Genomic DNA, 14,566 nt, shown 5'->3' with positions numbered 1-14,566 from the left:
CGCTCAGTCATGTCCAGCTCTTTGCAACCCTATGAACTGTAGCCTGACAGGCTCCTCTGTTCATGAAGTTTTCCAAGCCAGGATACTGGAGTGATGAGAAATATTCCTCCAATCCTGCCCCATTCTGGCCAGTGGAATGGAAGCTTCCTCTCACTATGGAAACTTGAGGAAAGGATGATAAGCAAGTCATTCCACAAAAGCCCCATGGATCCTTGAAGGAGCTACTGTCTTTCTCTGAGCCTCAGTTTCCCCATCTGCAAATAGAGGCCTTTGGAACAAAGGCTATGAAGCTCTTCCAAGCGTTCAGATTTGATTAAATCCTATGAATATGGAAAGGCCGTGCTCCTATAGGTTTTCCAGCTGAGAGCCTGCAGGTAATTTGTCATTTAATTACTTCATGAGAAGTTGGCAGCCCAGCCCTCTCTGGGGGCCCAGAGGATGCTCCTGCAAAGATCAGTGTGGCTTGCATCCTACACAGATGAAAAATAAAAGGGGTCAGAGCACAATACCATGCAGTGGCTGACAAAGAGGAAGACTCAAGTCTCACTCTTTTCCCGTGTATATATCGGACATGTACGGAGGATCCATTAGGGGACGAGGTGGCTGGAATCCACACAACTCTGGCTGCTGGCAAGGTCTTAATAGAGCAAGGGAATTAAAGCATGGATATAACAGCTATTAACAAAACTACAAAGAGTGTTCAAAACCAGAAGAAAGATAGGGAAAAAAGCCTCCAAACTACAGGGTCAATGCTGGAAGGACAGTGTAACTGCCACTAGGTAGGAGGAGAGCATGGAATACTTCCTGGAGGAGGGGGATCTTTTTAAAAATTTTAAAAAATGGGTCTTCATTGTGGCGCATGGGCTTTCTTTAGTTGAGGTGTGCAAGAATTTCCTTAGTTGTGATATGTGGGCTCAGGAGTTGCACCTCGTGGGCTTAGTTGTCCTTTGGCATGAGTTCAATCTAGTCACTCATCCTATCCAACTCTTTGCCATCCAAGATGCCATGTGGTCCATCAGATCAGATCAGTCGCTCAGTCGTGTCCTACTCTGCGACCCCATGAATCGCAGCACGCCAGGCCTCCCTGTCCATCACCAACTCCTGGAGTTCACTCAGACTCACGTCCATCGAGTCAGTGATGCCATCCAGCCATCTCATCCTCTGTCGTCCCCTTCTCCTACTCCCACCAATCCCTCCCAGCATCAGAGTCTTTTCCAATGAGTCAACTCTTCGCATGAGGTGGCCAAAGTATTGGAGTTTCAGCTTTAGCATCATTCCTTCCAAAGAAATCCCAGGGCTGATCTCCTTCAGAATGGACTAGTTGGATCTCCTTGCAGTCCAAGGGACTCTCAAGAGTCTTCTCCAACACCACAGTTCAAAAGCATCAATTCTTCGGCACTCAGCCTTCTTCACAGTCCAACTCTCACATCCATACATGACCACAGGAAAAACCATAGCCTTGACTAGACAGACCTTTGTTGGCAAAGTGATGTCTCTGCTTTTCAATATGCTATCTAGGTTGGTCATAACTTTCCTTCCAAGGAGTAAGCATCTTTTAATTTCATGGCTGCAGTCACCATCTGCAGTGATTTTGGAGCCCAGAAAAGTAAAGTCTGACAATGTTTCCACTGTTTCCCCATCTATTTCCCATGAAGTGATGGGACTGGATGCCATGATCTTCATTTTCTGAATGTTGAGCTTTAAGCCAACTTTTTCACTCTCCACTTTCACTTTCTTCAAGAGGCTTTTGAGTTCCTCTTCACTTTCTGCCATAAGGGTGGTGTCATCTGCATATCTGAGGTTATTGATATTTCTCCCGGCAATCTTGATTCCAGCTTGTGTTTCTTCCAGTCCAGTGTTTCTCATGATGTACTCTGCATATAAGTTAAATAGACAGGGTGACAATATACAGCCTTGACGTACTCCTTTTCCTATTTGGAACCAGTCTGTTGTTCCATGTCCAGTTCTAACTGTTGCTTCCTGACCTGCATACAAATTTCTCAAGAGGCAGATCAGGTGGTCTGGTATGCCCATCTCTTTCAGAATTTTCCACAGTTTATTGTGATCCACACAGTCAAAGGCTTTGGCATAGTCAATAAACAGAAATAGATGTTTTTCTGGAACTCTCTTGCTTTTTCCATGATCCACCAGATGTTGGCAATTTGATCTCTGGTTCCTCTGCCTTTTCTAAAACCAGCTTGAACATCAGGAAGTTCACGGTTCACATATTGCTGAAGCCTGGCTTGGAGAATTTTGAGCATTACTTCACTAGCGTGTGAGATGAGTGCAATTGTGTGGTAGTTTGAGCATTCTTTGGCATTGCCTTTCTTTGGGCTTGGAATGAAAACTGACCTTTTCCAGTCCTGTGGGCACTGCTGAGTTTTCCAAATTTGCTGGCATATTGAGTGCAGCACTTTCACAGCATCATCTTTCAGGATTTGGAATAGCTCAACTGGAATGCCATCACGTCCACTAGCTTTGTTCGTAGTGATGCTTTCTAAGGCCCACTTGACTTCACATTCCAGGATGTCTGACTCTAGGTGAGTGATCACACCATCGTGATTATCTGGGTCGTGAAGATCTTTTTTGTACAGTTCTTCTGTGTATTCTTGCCATCTCTTCTTAATATTTTCTGCTTCTGTTAGGTGCATACCATTTCTGTCCTTTATCGAGCCCATCTTTGCATGAAATATTCCTTTGGTATCTCTGATTTTCTTGAAGAGATCCCTAGTCTTTCCCATTCTGTTGTTTTCCTCTATTTCTTTGCATTGATTGCTGAAGAAGGCTTTCTTATCTCTTCTTGCTATTCTTTGGAACTCTGCACTCAGATGTTTATATCATGTTTATACCACCATGTGGTCCATGGTGCCATCCAACCATCTCATCCTCTGTCGTCCCCTTCTCCTCCTGCCTTCAGCCTTTCCCAGCATCAGGGTCTTTTCCAATTAGTTAGTTCTTTGCATCAAGTGGCCAAAGTATTGGAGCTTCAGCTTCAGCATCAATCCTTCCAGTGAATATTCAGGACTGATTTCCATTAAGATTGACCAGTTTGATTTCCTTGCTGTCCAAGGGACTCTCAAGAGTCTTCTTCAACTCCACAGTTCAAAAGCATCAGTTCTTTGGTGCTCAGCTTTCTTTATGGCCCAAATATCACATCCATACATGACTATTGGAAAAACCATAACTTTGACTAGACAGACCTTTGTCGGTAAAGTAATGTCTCTGCTTTTCAATATGCTGTCTAGTTTGGTCATAGCTTTTCTTCCAAGGAGCAAGTGTCTTAATTTCAAGGCTTCAACCACCATCTGCAGTGATTTTGGAGCCCAAGAAAGTAAAATCTGTCACTGTTTCCATTGTTTCCCTGTCTATTTGCCATGAAATGATGGGACCAGATGCCATGAGCTTCGTTTTTTGAAGATTGAGTTTAAAGCCAGCTTTTTCATTCTCTTCTTTCACTTTCATCAAGATGCTTTTTAATTCCTCTTCGCTTTCTGCCATAAGGATGGTGTCATCTGCATATCTGAAGTTATTGATATTTCTCCCAGCCTGATTCCAGGCTGTGATTCATCTAGCCTGCCATTTAGCATGATGTATTCTGCATATAAGTTAAATAAGCAGGATGACAATATACAGCCTTGACATGCTCCTTTCCCAATTTGGAACCAGTCTGTTGTTCCATATCCAGTTCTAACTGGAGCTTCTTGCCCTGCATACAGATTTCTCAGGAGGCAGGTCAGGTGGTCTGGTATTCCCATCTCTTGCAGAATTTTCCACAGTTTGTGGTGATCCACACAGTCAAAGGCTTTAGTGTAGTCAATGAAGCAGAAGTTTTTCTAGAATTGTCTTGTTTTTTCTATGATCCAATGGGTGTTGGCAATTTCATCTCTGGTTCCTCTGCCTTTTCTAAATCCAGCTTGTACATCTGGTAGTTCTCTGTTCATGTACTGTTTGAGCCTAGCTCGGAGAATTTTCAGCATTACTTTGCTATCATGTGAGCTGAGTGAAATTGTGCAGTAGTTTGAACATTCTTTGGCATTGCCTTTCTTTGGGACTGGAATGAAAACTGCATATGGGATCTTACTTCCCTGACTGAGGATTGAACTCATGCCCACTGCATTGGGAAGTAGATTCTTAACCACTGGACCACCAAAGAAATCCTGAGAAGGGGAGATTTTAACTAGGTCCTGGAGGATAGAAAGTATCTGTACCTGCACACAATGGCTGAGGACAGGATTTCCAGGAAGAGGGAATGGCATGAGCCCAAAACATGCATGGAGACAGGAAATCAATCTTTTCGACTTCAACATGAGGCATGGAGGGGAAGAGATGTGATGGGCCCAGGACAGGACATTTTCATCACTGTGGAAACTTTCCTGTGTCCACTCCCAGTCAATCCTCCCACTAGAGAGCAATGTCTGGTATGATTTTTTTTTTTTTTTTTGGCCACACTATGCAGCTTATAGGATCCCATTTCCCTGACCGGGGATTGAACTCGGGTCTTGGCAGTAAAAGCGCCGAGTCCTAACTGCTAGACCACCTGGTAACACCCTGGTCTGATTTTGATCACCATAGGAGAGTTTGCCTGGGGCTTCCCAGGTGGCGCTAGTCGTGAAGAACCCACCTGCCAATGCAGGACATGTGAGAGACTCGTGTTGGATTCCTAGGTCGGGAAGATCCTCTGGAGGAGGGCATGGCAACCCACTCCAGTCTTCTTGCCTGGTGACTCCCATGGACAGAGGAGCCTGGCGGGCTACAGTACATGGGGTCGCAAAGAGTTGGACATGACTGAAGCGACTTAGCATGCACACACAGGTGAGTTTCCCTCTCCCAGAATATTGTATAAATGGAATCATACTATATGTATTCTTCATATTTGGCTTCTTTCATTTACCATATTATTATTTTTTGAGACTTTTCCATGTCATGGCATATCTCAATAGATTTTTAAAACTTATTGCTGAGTAGTATTCCATTGTGCAACTCCACCACAATTTATCCATTCTCTTGATAATGGATATCTGAGTTGTTTCCGGTTTTTGACTATCATGAAAAAGCTATGAACATTCTTATGCAAGGATTTTTGTGGACATTGGTTTTCATTTCTCTTGGATAAATATCTAGAAGTGAAATATCAGATCCATAAGGTAAATGGACAGGGGAGCCTGGAGGGCTGCAGTCCATGGGGTCGCAGAGTCAGACATGACTGAGCCACTGAACAACAACAAACTTAAATGTATGTTTAGATGTTAAAGAAACTGTTTGCTGGGACTTCCCTGGAAGTCCAGTGGTTAAAACTTCGCCTTCCAGTGTGGGGGCGGGGACATAGTTGATCCTTGGTTGGGGAGCTGGGGTCCCACATGCTTCATGGCCAAAGAAAAAAACCCCAAAAACATAGAACAGAAGCAACACTGCACAAATTCAATGAAGACCTTAAAAATGGTCCACATAAAAATTTTGTTTAAAAAAAGAAAATTTCCTAAAGTGACTCCTGGCCCTTTCTATCTAGGAAGTTGTTTGTGCTTCCAAAGTAACTGAACAGACACACATTTTTTTATTTTATTTATTTTTGGCTGTGTTGGGTCTTAGTGGCCACATGGGGGCTTGTCCTTGTGGCATGCAGACTCCCTTTAGTTGTGGCACGCCAGCTTAGTTGCCTGGCACCATGTGGGTTCCTGGTTCCCAGATCAGGGATTAAACCTGCATCCACCTCCATTGCAAGGCAGATTCTTAACTGCTAGACCAACAGGGAAGTTCCCAGACATGCACTCCCTATTTCTGGGCTTCTCTGATCCCAGGCACCAATGACTAAACTCTAGAAAAATGTCAAAACAACTCTAAAATTAGGTCTCATTGCAACCTGCAAGTCCAGCTGCTGTGCTTAGCACCAAACCTCCCCCTCCCAAATGGATTCTCTCCATACATATTAAAAATAACTTGTGTTGCATCTTTGAAGACTGTCACAGTCCAAGCTTCAGTCCTCCAAAGAGACCTGTCAGGGTGTGAGTTATAGACGGAGTAGTTCAAGTACAGCCAGTTAGTTCTCTAAGGGCTGAAGCCTGAAGCTCCAGTGAACTGGCTGGATTGGTGGAGGCTTTTTCTGCCAGCCTGAATTTTCTACAGATTTGATTTTATAACCACATGCTTATAGGGTTCTTCCCGAGTCTCAGAGACAGAAGTGTCTCAGAGGTCATTGCTAGTTTCCAAAGGGAGATTTGCAAGTAGAGGAAATGAATGTTCCACTCTGGACTTGTGCCTTTCCAGAGGCTGGTGTCCAGCTTGGGACCACTTCCCAGGAAAGGAGCATCTCTCAAGGGTCTCACTCACTCCTTTCACCTCTGTCCTGCTTCTTTCACCCATCAGGATGGCAATCAGATGGTGATCATGTAGAAGGTGGGATCTTCCTTTCACCATTGGCGTTGTCTTGTCTCCTTCATTCAAAAACTCTGTTCTAGGTCAGTGACTCCCTCAATAACCTTGAGCAAGTCTCAGCCCCCAGCTCCACACGATTCCATGTGATTCAATGGGCTGTGAGAGGTTTCACTGAAGCCAAATGAATGACAGGTGAAACTTCCAACTTTGGGAAGGATGCTAATTGGAGGAAATGGTGGCCAGAAAGTTCAGTGGTTAAAGTATGGCATGGATGTCTCCAAGGCCATAGATTGCAGTCATGGAAGGGCCAGTTCAATTAAGGATCATCACATGCTATTATCAGAAAGTGCATCCTGACTCTGGCCACACTGAACTTCCACCCTGGCCCAGGCCATGGAACCAGCAGCTGCAAGTCACAGGGAGGCTGTGCTTTGTCATCAGTGCCAGGGACTCATCTGAGGTCTCTCTGATCTGACCAGACCTGAAGGTCCCTGCAGACCAAGTCGTATCTGTGACTTCCCAGTGTCAGCCTCCCAAGGTAATTTTATTTCATCCTTTAAGTGAAACCTTGTCATGCATTAGAGTCAGGAAATTACACCCTTCGCTGAGCAACCTCTGTGCTGAAAGAAAGTCAGGTAATGTGATGAACTGGGGCCAAGAGCAGCATTAATGTAACTGTCATGGAAGTCACACGAATGCTGGAGGCTGCCATCCAAGCTCATCCCTGGAGCTTCCATGGGCACCTCAGACCCCAAGAGGGCTCTCCGTCAGCCAGAGGGCTGGTTCAGAGAGGGTACATTCCAAATTCTGGCTTCTCTGTCTCCTGGGGTAGAGTGGAGGATTGTAAGAGACATCTAGCAAAGGTGGGTGCTTGAGCTAAACAGCCATGGGCGCTGGACACTTCAGGGACCTCAGGGGTCCGGCAGCCCTTCCTGAGCTAGGCGACACTTAGATTTGGGGTTACTCTTCTAGGGGGCTGTGCACTTTCTGGCCATTGACATTGCCAAAGAAATTGCAAATCTCGATGGTCAATGGTTAGTTTAGTGGGGTGGGGGGAGGGGGTTCTTTTCGAGCTCTAGGACTTGTCCCTATGGCATGTGATACATGAGTTATAGATGAGGAGTGAATGAGGGAGCGAGTGAATGAAGCAGAAGAGTGGCTTCAGGAGCAGGAAGATGACTTTGGCAGCCCAGGCAGGTATTGGTGGAGAAGGGGAGGAGCAGACCTTTCAAAGTTCAGACTGACCTGTTCTGCATCGCCTTCCATGCGTAGAGAAACTCCTGACAGTGCATAGAGGATGGACCTAAAACCATGAGGCCCCAGTGGGGCCCACGCTGATTCTTTGTGCCCCAAAGTTCAAATTACTGAATCCTTAACAGGATCAACAGACTTTCATCATGGCCTTTTTTTGGTCCTGTGCCCACCTGTTGGCTTCCAAAGAGGCAGGAGGACTCAGAGAACCAGCATCTAGGGCTGAGTAAGGGGAGGGACCAGAGAGATTATCTTGTAAATTGAGGCCAACAACATGGCACTTAGCAAAAGGATGTCCAAAGAGGATGCTGGATGGGACTTCCCTGGTGGTCCAGTGGTTAGACTTTGAGCTTCCACTGCCAGGGACACAGGATGGATCTCTGGTCTGGGAATGAAAATCCCCCAGGCAGCTCAATGCAGCCAAGGGAAAAAAAAAGAAAGTGAATACAGGAAATACTGGGAAGAGTATGGGCTTTGAGGCAGAAAGCCTCCCTGTGTGTGTGTGTGTGTGTGTGTGTATGTGTGCATGCACACGCATGCATGCATATGTTTTGCTATAATGTGGAGAAAGACTCAGCATTTAAACTCCTAGGCAGATGGGACAAAGGTGGAGGTGGGGAAGAAAGTATCCCCAAATCTATACGCACTCAGTGATTTTTTTCACTTTACGGATTCCAATTCTAGAAATTATTTCTTGATAGAAAGTCATAAGATAAACTCAAGTCCTCTATTGATTTTCCTCCTCTCCAACAGGGGCTGTGTTTGGACCACAGTGTGATGAAGCAGAAAAGAAGAAACAATCTCCTCAACTCCCAAGGCAAGAAAATCATCATCAATTCACTGGGATGCACACGTTTATTCTCAGCAAAGAACAAGTTATTAAGGATCTATGGTGAGTACCCATTGGGTAAGAGCCTGGCTGACAATTTCCTCGCCTTGATTTTAAAGGAAAAGTTAGGAGAAACTATAGTCTTTTCCCACCATCTTTTCCTTCCAAGTCCACCAGAAGGACTCCTGGCCTGACTGACAGGTGTGTTTTGCCTCAACCCCATGGTGAATCTAAGACCGTCATCTTTCTACTCCTTGCCTGTTTACCTTGCCTCCAGATCAAAATTAAGCATATTATTTTTAATATATTTATTTATTTAAAAATACTCTTATAAAACATATATACACCATCTTATGGGAATATAACATATGTCCTGAAAAACACGCAGATTAGAGATTGACAGTTAAAATTTCTCATAGTGGCCACATCCACATAAGCTCTAACCAGATCAAGAGATGGTCTTCTCTGGTGGCTCAGATGATAAAGAATCTGCCTGCAGTGCAGAAGACCTGGGTTCAATCCCTGAGTTGGGAAGATCCCCTCGAGGAGGGCATGGCAACCCACTCCAGTATTCTTGCCTGGAGAATCCCATGAACAGAGGAGCCTGGAGGGCTATAGTCCATGGGGTCGCAAAGAGTCACACGTAACTGAGCACAGATCAAGGGATAAAATGTTATCAGCAGCCTAGAATCTCATTTGTGTCTCCCTCTTATCAATCTTCCCCCATGGAAGTCATTATCCTATCTTCCAAGACCTTGGGTTAATTTTGCCTAATTTAGGATTTAAGATAAATGGGACTATAGAGTATGCGTTTTTCTGTGTCTGGCTTTTTGTTCAACACTGTGAGATTCCTCCATGCTATTGTGACTCTCAGTTGCTTGGTTATTTTCATTGTTGTTTAATATCTCATGCTACGAATTTACTGCAATTTATTTGCTCATCCTGCCTTAATGGGTATTGGAGGTGTTTCCAATTTTTGCCTATCACAGGTAATATTGCTATGGATACTCTTTTACAGGTCTTTTTTAAAAAGACTTTTTTTTTTTTTTAAACGTGGGCCATTTTTAAAGTCTTTATTGAATTTGTAATAATATTGTTTCTGCTTTATGTTTTGTTTTTTTTTTGGTCGTGAGGCATGTGAGATCTTAGCTCCTTGACCAGGGATCAAACCCTTTTCATTGGAACCACCACAGAACCACCAGAAAAGTCCCCACTCATACATTACAGACATAGATGTATATTCTGTTGGTCTGATGTCCAAGACCGGATTGCTGGTTACAGGGTATGTATCTTTTCACCTTTGATAGATGTTGCCACTCTTTTCTAAAATGGTTGTGCAAAATTATATTCCCACAAGCAGTTTAAGAGGACTGCAGTTATTCCACATTTTTGTCAGTACTTAAAGTCTTATTTTAGACTGTGTCTTGACAGTGGTTTTAAAATGCATTTCCCTGATAACCAAAGATTTTTTAAAGACACAATTTCAGTTTATTTGTTGTTTAAATATCCTCTTTTGTAAAGCACCTCTTCAAATGATTAGCCTGGTTTTCTATTATCTTTTTGTTTTATTTATTTGTAGGTGTTCTAAATATATTCTCTATTAGTCCTTTGTTGGTTATGTGTGTTGAAAATATCTTTTCCTACGTTGGCTTGTCTTTTTACTCTCTTAATGGGTCTCTTGATGAATGAAGTTTAATGTAGTCCAACCTGTCATTACAAGGTTTGTGTAGTCAAAGCTATGGCTTTTCCAGTAGTCACGTACGGATGTGAGAGTTGGACCATAAAAAAGGCTGAGCACCGAAAAACTGATGCTTTGAACTGTGGTGTTAAAAGGAATAAAGCTTGAATATTCATCGGAAGAACTGATGCTGAAGCTGAAGCTCCAATATTTTGGCCACCTGATGCCAAGAGCTGACTCACTGGAAAAGTCCCTGATGCTGGGAAAGATTGAGGCCAGGAAGAGAAGGGGACGACAGAGGGTGAGATGGTTGGATGACATCACCGACTCGATGGACATGAGTTTGAGCAAGCTCTGGGAGAGAGTGAAGGACAGGGAAGCCAGGAGTGCTGCAGTCCACGGGGCCGCAAAGAACTGGACATGACTGAGCGACTGAACAACAAAACCTGTCAGTCTTTTCACTTAAGGGTATTGCCTTGATGTCCTGTTTGAGAAACCTTGCCGACTCCAAGGTTTTGAAGATGATTTCCTTTATTGTGTCCTAGTAGCTTCATTGGTTTAGCTTTTCTATTTGAATCTATGCTCCATCTGGAATTAATTTTTACGTATGTTGTGGGGCAGGTGTCAACATTCATTTTCGTATACAGATATCCAGTAGTTGAGCTATCAGTATTTAATGAGATGACCGTCTTCCCCCCACTGCTGTGCAGTTCCACTGTTGTCATAATCAATTGTGTGTGTATTGAGTATGACATACTCATGTATGACATACTCATCCGTACTCATCCGTGTATGACATACTCATCCATACATGTAGGTGGGCCATTTTGTGTGATCTCTATTTATTTATTTTTGTGCCATACTATATAAACTACTGTCCTTTTATTTAAAACTATCTTGATATCTAATAGTCTTGAAAGTTCTTAGCCCTTTAAATTTTGCATACATTTTAGTATTGTCTCAATTTCTACAGTCACAACAAATGCATAAGGACAGGTACCTGCCATTATAGTGTCATTCAGAGAGTATCTTCACCTCCCTGAAAATCCTCTGTGCTCTGCCTATTCATCACTCCCCACTCCAAGCCCTGGAATCATGACTTTATCTTTTTGAACGTGTCATGTATCTCTTTAGGATAGACTCCCAGATGTGAAATCTGCTGACTCCAAGTATGACTTTCTGGAAAGTCTCAATTTTCTCTAACCAACAGTTTATGGAAGCAAGATTGCAGAACATTCTACTAATAGGACTCCAGAGAACCCTGTCCCTAGGTGGAAGAGTAGGAATTTAGGCCTTAGAAAAATGCTAATTAGCATTGCTTAGAGTCTCAGGGATAAGCAGGCCCACTACTTGGGTGAGCACGGTAGAGGGTTAAACAACAGCAGAACGCAAAGTGCCCCCTCCTTCCTTTCATCACAAAGTCCCAAAGTCTAGCTAAGGTACTGAAAACAGAATAAATTCATTTATAGAATAATCAGTTGTCAAATCCAGTTTTGGTGTTTCTGACAGGGCAATTTTTTCTAACTGTATCAGCTTATTTATTTATTTTAGATGGCTGCCTGGACACAAACATTTAAACTTGTGTTTATGAATAATTTAAAAGGAAAATCCAGCTTGGAGAGCAGTAATCAGCACCTCATCAGATTAGCTAATGACGGGTCCTCCTTTCTCATGCCCTTCCCAGACTCAAGAGAGGTCATCTGCCTTTGGACTCTGGCCTCAGCAAGTGATGAGAACCTGAAATTCTCGGTGACTTACGGAGGTAAAATGGGGCCATCTCAGCTGACCTTTTCTGCTGATGACTTTCCGTTAGAATCCCTGAGAGCCCAGGATTGACTCAGTGGGACCCCCATACGGTTCTATGAATGTCTCCTAGCCTCACGCTAACCTGGTCTTTGTTGATGGAACGATCTCTGCCCAGAAGGTCAGGCTGTAGGGTCGCCGTAGGCATAACTCCAAAGGGCACCATTTATACATATAATACAACAGAGTTGTGCAACCTGATATAAGACCCCAGAGCATGAGGCCTTGACCAAGCTGCTGGGAACTTCTTGTGGGAATACTAAGTCTGTGGTGGGAGGGATGCAGAGCGGTCTACCACAGCGGGGTGGGTCTGAACACGTCACCTTCCTGTGCTTCTCTTCTGCCTCCTGAGCATCCCATCTCTTCCAATGTCCCGCCCAGCTCTCTCTGGCTCAGATACTTGCCTGACAGAATCCTGCACTGCTCCCCACGTCTGCCCTCTTCCCCAGCTCCCTGCCACCATGGCTCCCCCTCTGAAATGCATCTCACCCTCTGAAATGACCACATTTAAGCCGAGTTTTGAAGGAAGAGTAGGAATTTTCCAAGTCAGAAAGGAGGGAAGGGCATCTTCAGATGTATGTTCCAGAAAGGTACTGTAAGGGTGCACTGGAGTGGGAGCCTGAAGGAGCACGAACCCTGGCAAGGGAGCTGATGCGATGGTCCAAGCTGGAGGTGCAATGGGAGATGGGCAGTGAAAAGCACCTGGAAACGGCCGGCAGCCTGGAGCTCCTGAGAAAGGAAGCCTCTGGGAGTCAAGCAAAGGCTGAGCAAACCCCACCTGAAGGCTGTGCAGGCAGCCAGAACTTGAAGCTGAGCCAGAGGCCTGCAGCTCCCGCTCTGAACCCCAGTGTGGCGGGTGGGGATATTTAGGCATCGGAAGGAATCTCAGCTGGCGGGAGGGCACTTTGAACGTGATCATAAGAGATGAAGTGCACCCTTTATTAAGAGCGATGGGGACACCTCTGCCCCTTGCTGTGAGCTTGTTTATCTGAGTCTCCTCTCCTCCCTCAAATGGGACGTAACACAGAACTGCAATTATTTCTAAAATCCTAAATTGGCAGCTTTTCTCCAGGAAAATGGTCCTTGATGCAATTAATTCCTATTCTAAACAAGTAGATAGACATCTGACTGGAAGAGGAGTTAAGGGAAAGATAGCAACTCCCCTTGATCCTTCTGCCATAATCCAGTTAAACCCACATTTATCTAGTACCCATCATGGGCATAGCTTTGGGCAGGGAGCTGCAGACTCCCTGGTGTGGGAACCCTCTACTCTGTGCCCTGCCAGAGCTCACAATCTAATGGGAAGCAGAAGTAAACTGACTAACAAATAGCTTCGGTACTAGGCCAGCTGAGCTGAGTGCTGGGTAAATGTCGGGCAAGTGCAGACCCAACATGGGAGGGAGGCCCTCCAGGCAGAGAAAAGGGCATGATTAACGGTGTAGGATTGAGAAAGAAGAAGCAAGGTTCAGGAAAGAGTGGGTAGATTGGTGTTACGTGGCATAATTACCAACACCCAAGAATCTACTTTTCGTGAGCGTTTTCATCAATCTACAGTATTCTTGTCTGGAGAATTCCATGAACAGAGGAGCCTGGTGGGCTATAGTCCATGGGGTTGCAAAAGAGTTGGACACGACTGAGCAATTAACACACACACACAAACACACACACTGGCATTTAATCCTTAGACATCACTGGCTTCATGATACAGATGGAGAGATGGAGACTCAGAGACTCAAGTGGTAGAAATCGCAGCTGTCATTTGTCAAGCACTAAGTATATATTGTGTATTCTGTTTGCATATGTGTGTTGGATTTAATTCCTAAAGGAATCTTATGCGTTGGGCATATTAGACCCATTTTTCAGATGGGAAAACTGAGACTCAAAGAGGTGAGTCCATAGCAGAGCCAGGGCTCTGACTCAGATCCTTTGGCTCCAAAGTCTGTGTCCCTTTCAAAAGCCCATGTTAAGAGAGCCCAGTCTGGAAGGCAGGTCAAGCAAATGACCAGGGACTTCTGATGCAACTGGGATGTTTAGATTTTGTTCAGCCTATAAGTGACCGAGAGCCTCTTTGAAAAGGTATGAACCATGGTCAGAGGTAACCGGATCTCAATGTGACTTCCAGATAAATGAACTCCTGCTTCAAGGTGACATCGCTAGTGGAAGTACTCACCTCCCATCTCTGCTCTGCCCAGCACCATGGCTTTTCTAGACTGTGGTCCCAGGTCCCACTTCTCCTTTCCTTGTCTTCTGCCTGCATGCTATGTGGTTTCAATGGCCGAGGGGACAAAGCCTCAGAAGGTAGAGACTCTCCCTTCCTGGATCTACTCCAACCACCTCTCCCTCCCTGCCTGATCATTCTTTAGAAGGGCTCCCCTTTAGGAATATCAAACACCAGGGGGCTCACAATTCCTGACCACAAATTAATTTCTCCTATCTTTCCACCAGAGCCTTCTTTCTCCCTGCCTATCAGCTCCAAGTGGTTAATAAATTGAAATCAAATCCCCACTCTCATGCAGTTTATATTTTAGTGGTGCAAACAGGCAATTCTCCAGGTAAGTCAAATATCATGGATGCTAAACAGTGGCATTAACTTGTCTTTAAAAGAAAAATTAGAATAAACAACAAGATCCTACTGT

The sequence above is a fragment of the Bos javanicus genome, chromosome 19, assembly GCF_032452875.1.
Source record: "Bos javanicus breed banteng chromosome 19, ARS-OSU_banteng_1.0, whole genome shotgun sequence".
Lineage (NCBI taxonomy): Eukaryota > Metazoa > Chordata > Mammalia > Artiodactyla > Bovidae > Bos > Bos javanicus.
Note: the sequence above shows the minus strand (reverse complement) of the source record.